Source organism: Poecile atricapillus, chromosome Z (genome assembly GCF_030490865.1).
Source record: "Poecile atricapillus isolate bPoeAtr1 chromosome Z, bPoeAtr1.hap1, whole genome shotgun sequence".
Taxonomy (NCBI): Eukaryota; Metazoa; Chordata; class Aves; order Passeriformes; family Paridae; genus Poecile; species Poecile atricapillus.
Genome location: NC_081289.1, coordinates 97,889,456 through 97,905,268, shown reverse-complemented (window position 1 = coordinate 97,905,268; position 15,813 = coordinate 97,889,456). Strand labels below are relative to the sequence as shown.

The window sequence follows — 15,813 nt, the reverse complement described above, 5'->3', positions numbered from 1 at the left end:
TAACTCTCATATAGTCTAACCAAAGTTAAGTTGGTTGGAGCTACCATAATTTGCTCAAACATTCCCACCTAGTACTCTGTGTTTTATGTTTAATGACTATCAGACATTAATTTCTGTATTAGAGTAAATTCCATGTTTAGGCATCTTATGAAAAGTTACGATTAAGTGGAAAGTCTGCATGTTCTAAGACAGCTTCAGAGAACTGCAACAGTGCTGTAAAGATCAGTTAATCATGACTCACTTTTACAGTAGCCATAATGCTTCCTTCTCAACAGATTGTCTTCATGCAGCTGTACGTTAATTCCATCCTCTGTTACAGCTTTTGTTAAGTTCTTGGGTATGGAGACCAAACTTACTGCTCTATCATTTTTTGTATCCTTTCTGAAGGTTTCCTTGCCAATTTTGAAAATAGCAAAAAAAGGAATTACTTTCTCTCATGCAGCTCTAAGCTGCATGAAATGTTAAATATTTTAAATATTATATGTTGAATATATAAATTATAAATTAATTAAAATATAAATAAAATGAAAAAATATTTTTATTTAAAAGCATACAACTTTTGGTGAATAAGCAAGATAAAACCTTGCAGTTGCATATCTTGGGTGGATATAGAACAAATCATGTACAGTACATTCATGTGCATATTTTAATAAACTTTCTGGGTACCATATTGGCATAAGAGAGCAGATACATTAACAGCTTACCATAAAAGGTTTAATTAACATCCGTAATAATGACCACAAGAGGGTGCTCTTAATTACTGTTCCGTGAATGTTTGATTTCAATCCTCATAGCCAATGGGACAATTAATTTTAACACTTACAAAAAATCAACTGAATTAGTCGTAAGTCTACCTAAGTTATTTGAATTAGTCACAAATCTACCTAAGTTGTTTGAAACCAGCCATAATGCTTGGTCATATAATCCCCCACCCAAATACACTTTCCTCTAACTTGAAGCTAAACCAGACAGGATCTTAAGCTTCCCTTTCATGTGTGTATTTTTGCATTAACACAGCTGTAAGAATAGCGAGAATTTTTGTTTACTTTAGTTACAACTCTCACACCTACGAAGTACATAATAAAAGGCTTTGTATTTGATACAAAAGTCAATTTCCAAATGAAAAGACATTTTCGTGATGTCCAGTTGTTTTCCAAAAAAGAAAAAGAATTTCCGTGTTTGGTACTGCAAGTACTTCAGCCGGGTTTGTGCACTGAACACCTGCTGAAAAAGGGCTTGATTTGGCTTTACATCTTGTTCGTAATTTAATAATTAAGGGTGGAAATTAATTTGCTGCTCCGTCTTGAAAGACACTTCGTTTTCCACTCCCGGAATATAACATTTTCTTGTGAACGTTATGCATCTGTTTCCGTGTGTGGGAAATGAGAGCGTATTCATCTCAGTTTTAAAATGCCACTTAAATCCCCGACAGAGAGTGGATGCGATGTTAGAGTGCCACTTCCCATGAAGTGGCGCTTCCCACTTGACGGCCAGTTAGTGGAGTACTTGTGTTAAACATCGTTCAATACACAGGTAAGCCACTTCGCTTCAAATGCGGCCATCAGACTGCTGGATTTGCATTTGCGCACACATCACTAATCTTTTGTGGCAGTTTGTGCTGAAACCGTAACAACTTCCAAGCAGACCACCCACCTTGCAGTGCAGGAATGCATTTTGCACAACTGACAGACCTTTGGATTGTTTCCTTTCTCTCTTTTTCTTTTTTTTTTCTTTTTTTTTTTTTTTTTAACCTGTTCCTCTGAATCTGCCGTTCAAAGAACAATAGATTCAAATAGTGGCAGCGACTGTTGAGTTTTCTGTGAGTTCATGCTGCTGACAAAAGATCAAGACTGAAATAAGAGATTTTTGCCTCTGTGGAAGTTGAAACTGATGAGACTTTATCCTGCTGTAAGTCACATCGTGCAGTTTTGAATCAGACAGCCAGCTTCTGGCTGATTCTTTCCTCTATTTCTGTAAAACTGAAAGGAGGCAGCCCAGAGAGAACAGCAACTGAGGTGAAAGCTGCTGCACTTCTGAATTAACCTAAACCATAGCTATGTCACCCTGGAGTCAAAAGTCCACAGCTTCTCTGTGCTTTAGAGCTGCAATCAGCATGGCAAATGCAGTTCAGGTTCTGCCCCATCCTTACCAGGGGGCTTCCAGCAGCATCGGGGTACCTGGGCTGGGACCTATGCTGTGCCTATGGCTGTGGCTGTGCTAGGGATTGTGAGTACAGAGTCACTCTGCTGCATTAGAGATGGCTCTGCTGACCTGATGCTACTCCAAAATGTCCATTCATTTACCCAGATCGGTACTTTATGTCTATTTTTGCTCTTGTTTGTTGAAGCATGTTTCCCAGACCTTCCTACTAACATCTAAACAGGCAGGCAGACAGATGAGTAAAATGCATCCTTTCTGTGCATGCCACAGGGTAAACCATGGTGTGTCCTTCTGTAACTTTGTCAGCACAGAAGACTTGCAGAAGTCATGGGCACATAATTCAGTGTTCTCCAGCTGCCAGTGATGTCTCTTCAGTGACCTCTGTGTTGGAAGTGTCTGACACAGTGAAGACAGCTGCTGCCAAGATGGTACAAGACCACATAAAAGATATGGGGCACAGTTCTAGTAAAAATCTCTGGATACCTCAAGGAACCAGTCAATTAAAGCCTGCACTGGATGTCCTCCTGCTGGCTCACAGGAGGACATCCAGTCCTCCTTGAAAAGCACTTGAAAATACCTTAAAAATCACAGAACCACAGAATGGGTCAGGTTGCAAGGGATCAACCTTGTCTGATCAAAAATTCCTGCTCAGGTAGGGTCACCCCAGAACACACGGCACAGGATTGCATACAGACAGTTCTTGAGTATCTACAGTTAGGGAGACACCACAACCTACTGATGTTTTCTATAAAATGGCTCCATGATGGATTGTCATGCATCATTTGTCTCTCTTCATATAGCAGCTCGGTTGATTAGCAGTGTGTAGTCCAGCTTATGTGGAGACACAGACAGCTACCCAGGTTGACTTTAATGTGAGTTTAAAGTGTAACCTTTCTTAAATTTTCGAGATTTCAGTATATGGAGAGTGTCTGTAGAACCAGGATCCCTGACCAAGTCTCCTTTTCCCATGCAGAAATTTTGTCAAGGCCAAAACCAGGATTTGGGCTGGTTTTTTCCAGGATTCATCAGTCCAGATGAATGATCAGATCAGATCTGATCAGACCAGATTCAGCAGTCTGGTAGACTGTTGGAAGAGTAATGCTGTTTAATGCCATCTCTGAAGTCAATATGCATGCATCCTGAAAGGCTACCATGATGTGTGCAGACATATTTTTTCTTGTACAACCAGTGAATCCACAATGACCTAGAAGCTGCAAAACCTTGTTTCATTATTTCTGTGGGTCAGCTGCTTTTGCTCAGACAGTCCTGTGTGGTTTTTGCACACATGTAAAATCTTCCTGTAAGTGCTCAGTAAATCCAGGGTGTGCATGTAGTGCTCACTGCGGGACTGCTGCTCAACACAAATGCGTTGAGATGTCATCTGGTAGAAATAAATAAGTACGGGAGCCTTATAAAAAAGTGTTAGTGATTATTATATTATTACTCCCAACTGAGAGTCTGATTGAGGATGAAAAAATCCTGTGTCAGATTTCTGCTTGAGGCGTTTTGTCTCCAGCCACAACCACGTAAAGAATCTTTCACAAGATAACAACATTTGACCGCCATTGTGAGGCTGCAGTCTACACATTGCTAGATCAGTTTGAATTATTTCTGGGCCCTCCAGCTGCACAGGAAGAGCAAGTGATTTGAGCTTCTTTATTAAGAAAGGACACAGCACAGCACTACTCAGCCTGCTTGAGTAGTTAGATCTCGCCCATCTCAATACATTCATTGCTAAAGAATTGCAAATTTGTTTGGTAAATACCTGATACGTGTCAGAAACCAGGGAAATAAGAAAGACAAAAAAAGAGGTGTATGCTTTGAATTGCTTTCATACTTAAAGTTTTCAGTTGGTAAAGAAGCACATGGATAGCATCTCCACATTCCTCAAAGCCCTGTCAGAGGTCTGTTCTTCTTCCTAAGGTTTACTGGTAGTGACAGAAGATGCTGTTCAGGACTTGTCAGTGTTGCAATAATTTACACTTCCTTAACCTTCCACCAGGAAGAGCAAATTACAGACAGAAGGGGGAGAAAGAGAGATAGGAAAGTAATGTTATTACTGAGAAGGTAGAGGAGATTTTATGAAGGGATTCAGCTAAGGCTGCAGATCTGAGTCTCATGTTCATACCATACTTCTTTTGTTAGCTCCAACAAGTGTCTCTCTAAAGTGATTAATTTGCTCACTTCTTGCAGCCATGCAAAAATCCATTCTTCTCATCAAAGCTGGTCTTTTAAACTGTCCATGGCATTGTTACTTGGAGTCCATGTGAGACTGCTACAAATTATTTGCATTTGTGTCTTAGGAAGGGCTGAATCACAGGAGTTGCCTGTTTCTCTCCCTTAGGGGTAAGGTGAACCACTTTCCACTGTCCACCTGATGCCATATGGGACAACAGGCAAATTACTGGTTCCCACCTTTTCTGTCTAGGCCACAGTTCCTCAGGGCAGTGGAAATGGTGCTATACAGTCTAGTGTACCTGTACCTGGCATAATGTGTTACTGAGCTTGGGGAGAACAGGTAGAGATGCTTTCGTTTAATTAGATACAAGAGAGATGGCTTCTGTTTTCTTTAGAACTTTCAAGTATTCCCCAGAGGGCACCACATGAAGGCTGCTATGTGCAGTATCCCAAGGATGATTTTTGATGGCTTCCTGCCCTTACTATGGACAAGGCAACACCTGTGACATTTGTGGAATCACTACTACAAACAATTCTTCAATGAGGCAGTCAGAAAAGGGTCTGAAGGTGCTTCAGCCTATGTGCCAGGTACAGCTCCTCCCTTGTGCAGATGCTTTCCCATACTGCAGGGCAGGCAGCAGTGCAGAGGTGCTGGCTGGAGGTGATGGCTGAGCACTGAACCACCTATGAGGTCTGTGAGTTCACACGTGGAGGTTGTTGTTCACCTGTCAATAGCACTTAGGTTTTTGATTAAACATGGATGATCAGTTCTGTCTTGCAAGGCTGGTCATGCTGGATGGAATATGGTTCCCAAAATCTGACAGAGATGTGTGTCAGGGAGCTCAGGCCCTCATCTGCTTGAGTGCGTGGTATCTTCAAGGACAGAGATTCCCACCACCTTTCTGCAGCTTGTCCCAGGGCTGCACTGCTCTCAAGGAAAGTTTTCTCTTCACATCCAAAACCTCTTGCAACTTGTGCCCCTTCTGCAGGACCATCTACCCTGTCACTGGTCACTTCTGAAAAGAGTCTGGATTTGCCTTTCCTGTAATGCCCTATAGGCAGTGGGAGGCTCTAAGTAGGCCCCTCTTCAGTTGTCTCCTTTCCACACTAAGCAAAGTACGTTTTGGAAAATGGACTGAGCCGAGAGCATCTCTTTAACACAATCAATAATAAGTTAGTCAGGAGCTGGCAGTGGGTAATGTGAAGGCAGGGCACATTTTCCTTAGAAAGCATGAGGCGATGTGGTAATTGGAAGTTACCATGGCTGGTTTTCAGTGACGGCAGTAATTAATAATGCACAGGGTTAAAGTGGGGCAACAAGAATAAAGAGGCAACAAATTAAACTATCAGACTAGCTAGATACACAATCCAGCTGTGTATAATTCTCAGTGAATGGTTCACCGTGGCTGGCTGCCCCAGGAGAGGGTCTCATGCTCTTCCTTACTGTTTTCTGGGTCCTCCTTATCACAGCAATATTTGCTTTTGTGGATTTTGTCTTTTCCTCTTACTTTGTCCATCTCTTTCTGTGAATTTAACTTGTGGGTTTTAAATCCAGGCAAGACTACTGGGTCTACAATAACTAGCAATAATGGGTCACACAGCTGGATTGTGTGTGGTAAGAAGAAATTAATCCTCCAGATGGATGTGAAGACGCTGTCTGCTGGTTTCATTTGTTGCCTCTTTATTCTTGTACTGAGAGACACACAAGTACTTACTGCCTGTTGACCTTCTCCTTGCCTCTCATTGCTGAGGGGATCTGCTTTCATGCTAGTCATCTCTTTTCTAGACCAGCATGTCTTGATATAGTTGGCTATTTCTTCTCATTATTGTCCCAATATATTCCTGTCTTTTTCCAGTTCTTCCATCTGTTTTCTGAGTCAGGGAGGTAAAGGTTAAATATTACCCATTGGCATTGTGAGAGGCATGTGAAAGAGGAGATTTAAAAGTGTGTTTGGATATGTTTAGCAAGGAGGAGACAACTGGATGTTTGCTGATTGTTTATGTAATGTTTTCTCTGGTTCTCTGAAGGCTTCTCCATGATGTAGACAAAAATTATGACCTGGTAAAGACTTTTCCAGCACCATTGTCACCTTATCCTTTGTCCAGGCCCTGTTCCTTTAGGGATCTTAAGTGAAAGTCCCAGTGGTGTTGTGACCATTTACATGTTGCCTGATCTTCTGCCTGCCGAGATGCACTGAGATGCACTTGGAAACAGAGACAGTCCCTCCCCCTGCGCCAAGGAGAAGAATTGTATTATGAGAGCACTTTTGAAGAAAATCTGCACCTTTAATTTAATTTCCCTCTTTTCTTTCCTGCCTACAATGGTCAAAAGGTACTGCTGAAGGTGGCTTCTGAGAACTCATTTGCCACTGGGAGAGTAATACAGATGGCCCCACAGATGTATTCAGAGTTGTTTTATGTGTTTGTTTCATTACCAGGGCCAGTTTCAGATTTCAGATTGATCCTGTGTGTAGGAATGTCTTTGTCATGTCCAGGTGTTGAGAGGATGGAGGGTGTTTCAGTGGCGGCCTCTAAGGCAGGGGCACCCACGGGAGCTACTCTACAGTGGGACTAGGAAGAGTGGAAAGTAGAAGAGGCCCTTTAGAGGTGATGTGACCCATGAAGTGAAGGCTGCTACAGAAACATCTGGCAGGAGAAGAGAGTTCTTGCAGCAGCTTGCAATGGACCCTGGAGGCCCCACAGCAGGTAACAAACACTGGAGTCATTGCCCCTGCAAGCAGTTTCATGTGAGAGGGCCACAGCAAAATCCTCAAACCCTGAAAGCAATTCAGGTCAAGGTAATACCACAGTTATTAAAGCAGCTGAATCTGTCAGTTTTACTCTTAGAAAATGGCTTCTCAGACATCCCTGAAAGAAATGAAGCTATTTTATTTTCTGAGTTGCCTTCTGCAAAAGAAACCACTGAGGGGGGATGCAGTGTTTGGGGAAAAGAATGTTAAAATTCAGCTCAGGCTGAAAAGCACTCAGCTTTTAGAAGGGTGAAAGCTGGCAGGATTTTCTATCTGCTTTCAGCATTTCTTAAATATTTGTAAATACACCATTTTGGACTTGGCCTAGGAGTCAGCCCCCATTTTTGCTGGCACAGCCCAGAATTCAGAAGCTTATTGTGTGAGGCTTGTGGCACTCAGAGCAGGAGCTGCTCTTTGTGTAGATGTGTCTGTCCTAAAGTAAGCCAAGGGCACTCAGGGGGGTAGCAGAAGAACAGATGAAGCAGTAGTCTGTAATTTTCTACTAGGAATGTTATGCTGGTAAGATGTCCTGTGCTTTTTACAGAATTACCCTCTCTTGCTGTTAGAATAATTTCTCCTTCAAAGTCATAAAATACTGCTGGCAAGGAAAAACTCTGTTTTAAGAATAGCCCAGAAAGCAGCAAATAGCAAATTTTTATGTAAACCATTTTCTCAAACCATTGTCTCTGGTGTCTTTTGCCCAGGAGCTACCCCCACAGTTCAAGGTACAGCCATTAGGGTGACACTTTAGATACACATACAACAATAGGGCAGCTCTGTAGTGAAATGAGATATGCATCACCTGTGATAACAGAAGACTTGATGGTATGCTGGTCTGGCCTTAAATCCCAGGTACCTGTCTTTTCCCATCCCCCAGTTTTGTTTCATGACCCAAAATATCAACTAAATACAAGCTCTGTGCATTCGTTTAACTTTAACCAAATCCTGCAGGGGATCCTCTACATACCAGAGCTTCTTCCAGTGGCCACCGAAGGAAGTGTTCTAACGAACACAAAGGATGGAAAGAGGTTTTTACGCTCCCTTGTTATTATTTGCAACAAATGCATGTCCACAGGGTGAATCAAGTTGTTTTCTTGATCAAGGAGTCATTGGAGATTAACCTTCTAGCAAAGTCCTGTCAGATCAAAGCTGCTTCTCCTGGCAGCAACTGAAACACATGCCATGAGATGAAACACTGGGGTAGATGGCACCCAGACTCTCAGGGTTGGAGGAAAGCTGAGTGGTGCAGGAAGATACCATTCATGCAACCTCTGCAGCTGTGTGGGTATCTGTCCGACCGTGTGTGGTAGCAGTTCTGCCACCTCTTTTCAGTCTGTGGAAATTGCTGGGGTGGAGGAAGAGACAATCAGCCCCACTTTGCAGGGTATAGGTGTTTTACAGTGTGGCAGGAGCTGGGTTCTGGCCTGACTATACCACCACTGTTGCTTCTCTGTGGTGTCCCTCACTGTGTTTGCCACTGCTTTAGCTCAGACACTCCCAAACAACACCCAGGCCTGGGAGCACCTTTGGAAAACTCCTGGAACAATCCTCACCTATATCCCTTCAAAGTCAGGCCCATTTCAATCACACATAAAGTCCCAATCACACAGGCATCCCACCAGGCTACCTGAATTCCTAGCCCTGGGGCACTGCCCTTCCTTCCAGTGACTGAAGGCTGCCCCTAAGCAGCAACACTGTCAAAACATATGGTGGGAGTGTCTGTATGTATTTAGTTTGGAGGTTGTTAGGAGGGCTACCCTGAAGCCAGCATCATGCAGGAGCTGGGACATGTTCCTGCCAGACCTATACCAGTGTGTTGATAACACTGGAACAGCATGGCCTGCTCCAGGGATATAACCTGGAGTTGGGAGAGAGTCTCTATCCCTGCTACCTCCCTGCTTCACTAGGCTTTAGCCACCTAAGGGGAAGAAATCTGGAGGCTTCATGCCCTTGCCCAGGTAAGGACAGCTGTGGTGATCTTCTGTAGATGTAAGACTTGACACAGAAATGATCCAGCTCCCAGACAGCTTCAGCTCTTCTGCTGTGTAGCCCTGGTCTTGGGAATGTGCGAGAAATCTAAGAATAAGTTATTGATAGTGAAAACAGGCCAGTCTGTTGGCAGCCCCAACAACCCTTTAGATTTCAGGAATGGCACTGTGCAGGATTGGTCTACAGTAGGCACTGGCTGGCTGCTTGGGAAAGCACAGGCCCTCTTTAGCTGTGTCCGGCAGAGTGAGTGGAGCTGGAAACTAAAGAGAGGGAATTTGGGTCAGCAAGGAAGAAAAAGGGCAAGGGAGGGTGTTTATTTCTTTGATATTCTGCTCTTTGCTCCTGGTGAGGAAAACATTCATGAGTCCTTCTGCCATGCTGGTGCAGCCAGGTCTTCATCACAGCATCCATGAAGGAGGAGCAGACAGTTCTCAACCTGTCTGATTGCTGCTGTGGGCATGGTTTGTACTTGCTTCATTTTTGCCTGTCTCATTGCTTCATGGTTCATTTGGCTGAACTCTTCATACAAAATAACATGTTAGACAGGCTCTGTACTGGGAGTATTGTGGGAAGGCAGTTGCTGTCTGTGGAAGGGATGGGCAAAGGGACTCTGCTTTCAGCATCCTTATTGACTGCCTACGAAGCAATTGTGCGTGTTTGCCTTGTCAACCCGTTTACAGTATAATAATAATGTTTCAAGTCAAAGAAACACACCTATGAAAGCAAATCTTTCTGGCCAGTGGCTCTGCCCACAAGCTTCCTGCACTGTGTCCTACCAGCTTATTCCAACTCTTTGCTTCATGTTAAACAAGGAAGAGTGAGACTAGCACATGCCTGATGTTTTAGTTGAAAAAATTTAGTTATTTTAGTTATTTTAAAATGAGTGGAAGAAATATTTCCATTCCAAGCTTTCATTTTCGGTGCCCTTTCAGCAGTGCCGTTAAGTTAGGTTAACACATGTAACAAACCAAAAGATGAGTGGCTTCTTCTTTTTGAAAAGAGCACAGACAGGTGCCTCAGCTGCAGCAGGGCACAGGAATGTGGAGTGGGGTTGAGGGAAGGGAAGGGGTAAGGCCTGGGTGGAGGCATGGACCACAAAGACTAAGAGAGATAAGGTCTCTCCAGCAGCAACTTTCTTCTCCTGGTCACAGTTACATCCTGAGCAGCCCAAAGTGGCTTCAAAGGCCAGGTTCATTAGTGGCCCCCTCGCAGGGAGGGGACTGTAGAGGCGCCAGGGGAGAATGGCAGTACCCCACACCGCCATGGTGCACCTCCATGCTGCCCCACTACTGAATATCTGGGGCAGGGGACACTGGGGTAGGAGGTAGCACCAGGGTCTGCATCCCTGGCTTGGCTAAGCCTGCTGCCAGGGAGGCTCAGGACAGGCTCTTCTGGGTGTGGTGGCAGACCAAGAAGCAAAAAAAAGTAGGGACTGGAGCTAGCAAATGAACAACAAAACAACTTAGATTTTTTTAGTGCTGTCAGTGGAAAAAGTGGGCTGGGGTCTTCTAAACTTGTATCTCTTCTAAAATTTCATTAAGTTCTGGCTCTGAAAGCCTCACAGCAGACAGTGGTAGTGGTTGTGTGAGAGAATGCTCAGACCCCTGCTGAGTTCACAGACATGCAAAATAGGCCCTCTTTCAATTATTCCAAAGGCTATGAAGCTCACAAATGCTTTGTCCCCAAATCAAACAACTGTAAAATCCACACCTGAGGGTCATAAAAAGTGTAGAAAAATTCAGATTAGAAGAGGAGCATAATGAGGTACCCAGTCCCACCCTCTGATCAAAGCATGACTCACTAAAGCTAGGTCAGGCTGCTTTGTCCTGTCAGCTCAGGAATATCTCCCAGGGCAGAGGTCCCTTATCACCTCTTATCTGGGCCTTGTTTGCATCAATGATGGAAAGAATTTTTTTGCTTATATCCAGCTAGAATTTCCCCTCTTGCAGCTCATGCCTGTTGTCTCCTCATTCACCTCAAAGAAGAGGTGCCTATTCCTCAAGTAGGGAATGGCTGACTGCAAATTGATCCTGTAGCATTTCCCTCAGGCTGAAGGTCATATTCTTCCACTTCTTCCCATGATGTCCTGTACTCCCATCCCTGGGACATTTTTGTGATCCTATGTTTGAACTCCTCAGTTCATCAACATCTCCCATTTCTTGGGGAAGCCAAAATTTTCCTTAAAATTCCAGATGTGCTGAGCAGTGGGGCACAGCCCCTCTCTGCAGGGTTTGGGTATGCTTTGTGCTAGACAGTCTTTAAAATGTCTGCTGATGTCATCTTTTGCTGCTGGGTCTGGGAGCTGAGTGGAAAGGAAAGTGATGGCACGTCTCCACAGTGTGTGCCTTCTGCTGCTGAAAGCTGTCTAGGGCACACAGGAACAGTGGAGTACACTCCCATACAGTGACAGGACACTGGCTCAGAGCTCTTGTTGTTTGCTGTATGAATTTTGAGAGCTCCCTACTAACCTCTAGCTGCGCAGGGCTATATTTCTTGCCCAATTAATATATTCTGTCTTACACTCATACATGAACTAATACACATACACATACAACATGCCTGACATACTGCCATTCTCTCTGTGTTTAGAAACACTGCTTAAAGACTTAGTATTATTTTATATTTACATTGTTTCGCTCTATGTTTTTGCATTTGCTAACTGGCATTTATTTACAGAACAGGACGCAAGTACTTTTGACAAGCACATGTAGTGACTGGTTTCAGGAAGATGGGGCAGGGCTCGCCTCACAGACATTTTTAGACCTGTTTAGAAAAGGTTGTGGGGAACAAATAGCTGCACCAACATTCTTATGTTTCTCACTGGTTTTATTTGCAGTTAAGTTTGACTGACTCTTAATAGGCACAGTAGCACACTGGAGTCTGCTCCCAGCTTTCAGCTGGTCTTCCTCGGAGAAGTACGGCTTGAGGAGCAGCAGGAGCAGTGGCGTAGTCAGCCCTCTGTTAAAACAACAGATGCTGTACCAGAGTCAGGGATTTTGTTTATGGCATAGGTTTTACACGGGCATAGGTGCCTCTTCAGCCTGTGTGTAGGAAAGATGGTCTTTCTGCTCTGTTCCTTTGTGACAGCCAGGTTGTTGGAGGAGGTTAAAACAGCCTTCAAATGGGAGACTTGCCTTCTCATACCGCTTTCAGTTCACTTTTGCCTGTTTATGCAGGGGTACGAGGCAAGGAAGAGACAAGGTTCCAGAAGATTCATCTGTCTCTAAGAAGTGAGATCTTCTTACCATGAGTAAAATCAAAAATAAACCTAAAAAGGATCAAGCCCCTTTGCTCCCCTCCATCTACCATAAGAATTTTTTAAAAATGCAGAAAATAATTTATTTTCTAACAGAAATAACTAAGACATTTGACTCATCACTCCAAAACCAGAAGGTGCTCCTGTAAGCTGCTAGCTGACTAAATCCTGTACACTGCAAAGCAAGTTTGTATTTCCCCAGAGATGACTGGAAGTTACCTTGCTGAGTTCTCTAGTATTCAAGTTGATGCATATTTTCTTGAATCCAAGTTTTTTTTCAGGATTGCACAAAGGAGGCAGAGTTTAGGAGCAGCATTGTTTTACCTTTTGGAAATCAGTGAGTTCTTGGTTATTTTCAAGCTTTTGAGTTGTCAGAATAGCAAATCACCCATCCATTCTCATAAATGGGTTTTTAGGAATGGCTGAAATCCCAGGACCTTATCTATGGAGGATATGTAACAAATTGATTCTTTTGATTCCTTTTTCTTTGGCAGTGCCTCGTATCTCTGAATGCCAGGAACACATCAGATACCCCAAAGATGGTCATGTCAAGCTGTGTTTATGTGTTCCAGGTAGTTCATTCTTGTATAAGCAGGCTTCACAAATAAGCAGCAAAAGGCATCTCGGGCGAATTCCACGTAAATGCGGCTTCCCAGAAGAGCGAGCACTTAGATGTAATTGCTTGTAGTTAAATTGGACGAGCGTCTTCACTTTGTAATGTAATACATGCACAGCCATATCTAATTGTGACATTATGCCCCATATTTCCTTCTGTGAAGCACTAGCAAATTGAAAGGCAAGGTATTGCCTTGTAACAGTGAATTTTTAATAAATAATCACAGAATCATAGAATGGTTTGGGTTGGAAGGGACCTTAAAGATCATCTAGTTCTAATCCCCCTTTCATGGTTAAGAACACCTTCCACTAAACCAAGTTGCTTACAGCTCCATCCCACCTGGCCTTGAACACTTCTAGGGATGGGGCATCCATAACTTCTCTGGGTAACCTGTTGCCTCACCACCATCATAGTAAAGATTCTCTTCCTAACAGCTAATCTAAATCTACTCTCTTTCAGTTTGAATCTATTATCCCTTTTCCTGTCACTAGATGTCCTTGTAAAAATCCCTCTCCAGCTCTCTTGTAGGCTCTTTAGGTACTGGAAGGCTGCAATTGGGTCACTGCAAAGTCTTTTCTTTTCTAGGCTGAATAACCTCTATTCTCTCAGTCATTTCTCAAAGGAGAGGTGTTCCACCCCTCTGATTAATCTGGTGTCCCTCCTCTGGACTCACTCCAGCAGTTCTATGTCCTTCCTGTGCTGGGCATCCAGAGCTGGATGCAGGGTTCCAGGTGGGCTCTCACCAGAGCAGAAGGGCAGAATCCCCTCCCTCCCCTGCTGCCCACGCTGCTTTGGATGCAGCCCAGGACACATTTGGCTCTCTGGGCTGGGAGTGCCCCTGGCTGGGTCATGTCCAGCCTCTCACCCAGCAGCACCCCCAAGGCCTTCTCACAGGGCTGCTCTCCATCTGCTCAGCCCCAGCCTGTGCTGATGATGCTGGGGGTTGTCCTGACCCAGGTGCAGCGCCTCGAACTTGATCTTGTTAAACCTCATGAGATTCCCTTGGGCCTCTTCTCTAGCTCGTACAGGTCCCTCTGGTGGGCATCCTGCTCTTCAGGAATGTCAGCTGCACCACTTGATGTGTTTGTACTCGACCTCTTTGTGTCATTAATGAAGGTATTAAATAACACTGATCCCAGCACAGACCCTTGAGGGACATCACCTGTCACTGATGTCCATTGGGACTCTCAGGTCTTGGCCATTACTCCCTGGATATGACAGATACTTTCTTAAGGGTCTAGTAGTCCACCCATCAAATCCATCTCCAGTTTAGAGAAGGATGCTGTGGGGAACCATGTCAAAGGTTTTATAGAAGTCCTGATAAATGTTGTCTATAGCCCTTCCTTAGTCCACTGATGGAGTCAATGGAGTCATTCCATCATGGAATGCCACTCGGTGTTCAAGACAGGACCTGAAGTTTAAATTAATTTTCCTGGAGATCTTTGGGTTCAAATGTCATATTTTCCCTACACTAGTTGAAAGCTGAAATTCTTATGTACTCCTATGTCCATGGAAGATGGCTTTTAGAAAAGTATAGAGCACTATAAGACTCCACGAAGTGCGTCAGAACTCATGGCAGCACACCCTGCACGTGCTGGCTTCCACAATGCTGGAGCACATCTTGGCTGATGGATACTTAATTGGACTGAGCCCCACTGAGAGTTACTCAGCCCATGAGATGAGTACCAGCAGCACTCGTCAGGGTGACATGTGGGAAGGCACGATTTGCAAGTGATCCTGCCTGCAATCAGGCTCCAGACGTAACCATCAATACCATCCACCATCAGGTCCTTCCTGAGGTGCAGAAATCCCACTGGGGAGGGAGTGGAAATGCACTGATGATGAGCAGTGCACAAGGTTCACAGGTGTTCAGCAGAAAGGGGCTGACCTGCAGCCCTGATCTCTTACTGCAAAAGGTGAAAGGGAATCATGGACTGTCCTTTGATAGTTCTTACTCCAACTTTTGCATGTTGGATTTTTTTCAAGGAAAACCTTGCTGCTGTTTGGATTGAACTTTCCAGATCAACATCAAAAATCTGTAAGGCTTTTTCCAGAAGATTATGTTGGCTACACAGTCAAGAAATACCTTTTGTCATGGCTTTTTGCCATAGTTGTCTGATGATAATTAGATGGACCTTGTGGGTCTTTCAGGACCTGAAGATGACTTTCCAATCCAGGAACATGCCTCTGTCTCTGGGGTATGACTTGTGTCTAGCAATATTGTAGACATGTTCTGAGAAAATACTCCCTGTGGTTTTTGAATTAAATTTTGCCTGTATTTAAAAGGAATGTAATGCTTTTCTCCTGACTTTAACTATTTCATAATCCCACTGTCTTTATGACTTTTTGTGTCTCAGCCTATTTTCTTTGTTGTCAAAGTGCTCACATTTATGTGCCCGAGGAGATAACTAGGCAGGCAAAAACCAAATGCCACGTTTTTGGTTACAACTATTTAGCTTCTGGAGTTAAAGCTCAACTGGCTGTTTTGCATTGTGGTTACAAAATTCAGAAAGGACTGAATTCTCTGGTGCTTGAGATCCTCAGTGTGTATGTACCCAAAACAGGCTTTCCTGAAGTGCTGAGCCTCAAATCTATGATGCCATTTTAACTAGTGGTCCACAATACACTGAAATAAAACATTACTCTGGCAGAAAAAAAACATGGAATACTAAAACTTCTGGGCTCACAAACCAGATTAGCATACTGTCCTGAAGACTGCTCAAGGGAAAATACCATTTCAGCTTGAACTTTGAAGTTTACAGAAAGAATGGGTGAGTTTAGGTACTTGAAGGTAATGTTGTGAGGTTTTTTAAATACATACCCAATTTAAGTACCTGTTATTTTATGCATTTTTAACTTTATAG

At 43.7% G+C, this 15,813-nt stretch overlaps 1 long non-coding RNA gene across 5 annotated transcripts in view; it reads left to right on the top strand.

Moving 5' to 3' along the window:
* The window catches only part of LOC131593031 (uncharacterized), a 28,733-nt gene that overhangs the window by 6,745 nt on the left and 6,175 nt on the right, over positions 1 to 15,813 (top strand). For 4 of the 5 annotated variants that reach the window (XR_009280751.1, XR_009280752.1, XR_009280750.1 and 1 more), the window contains exon 4: positions 1,433 to 1,533. This is a non-coding gene — a long non-coding RNA (uncharacterized LOC131593031). Of the gene's footprint in view, positions 1 to 1,432; positions 1,534 to 2,430; positions 3,668 to 15,813 lie in introns of those variants that run through there. The other variant, XR_009280749.1, reaches the window with a different exon arrangement.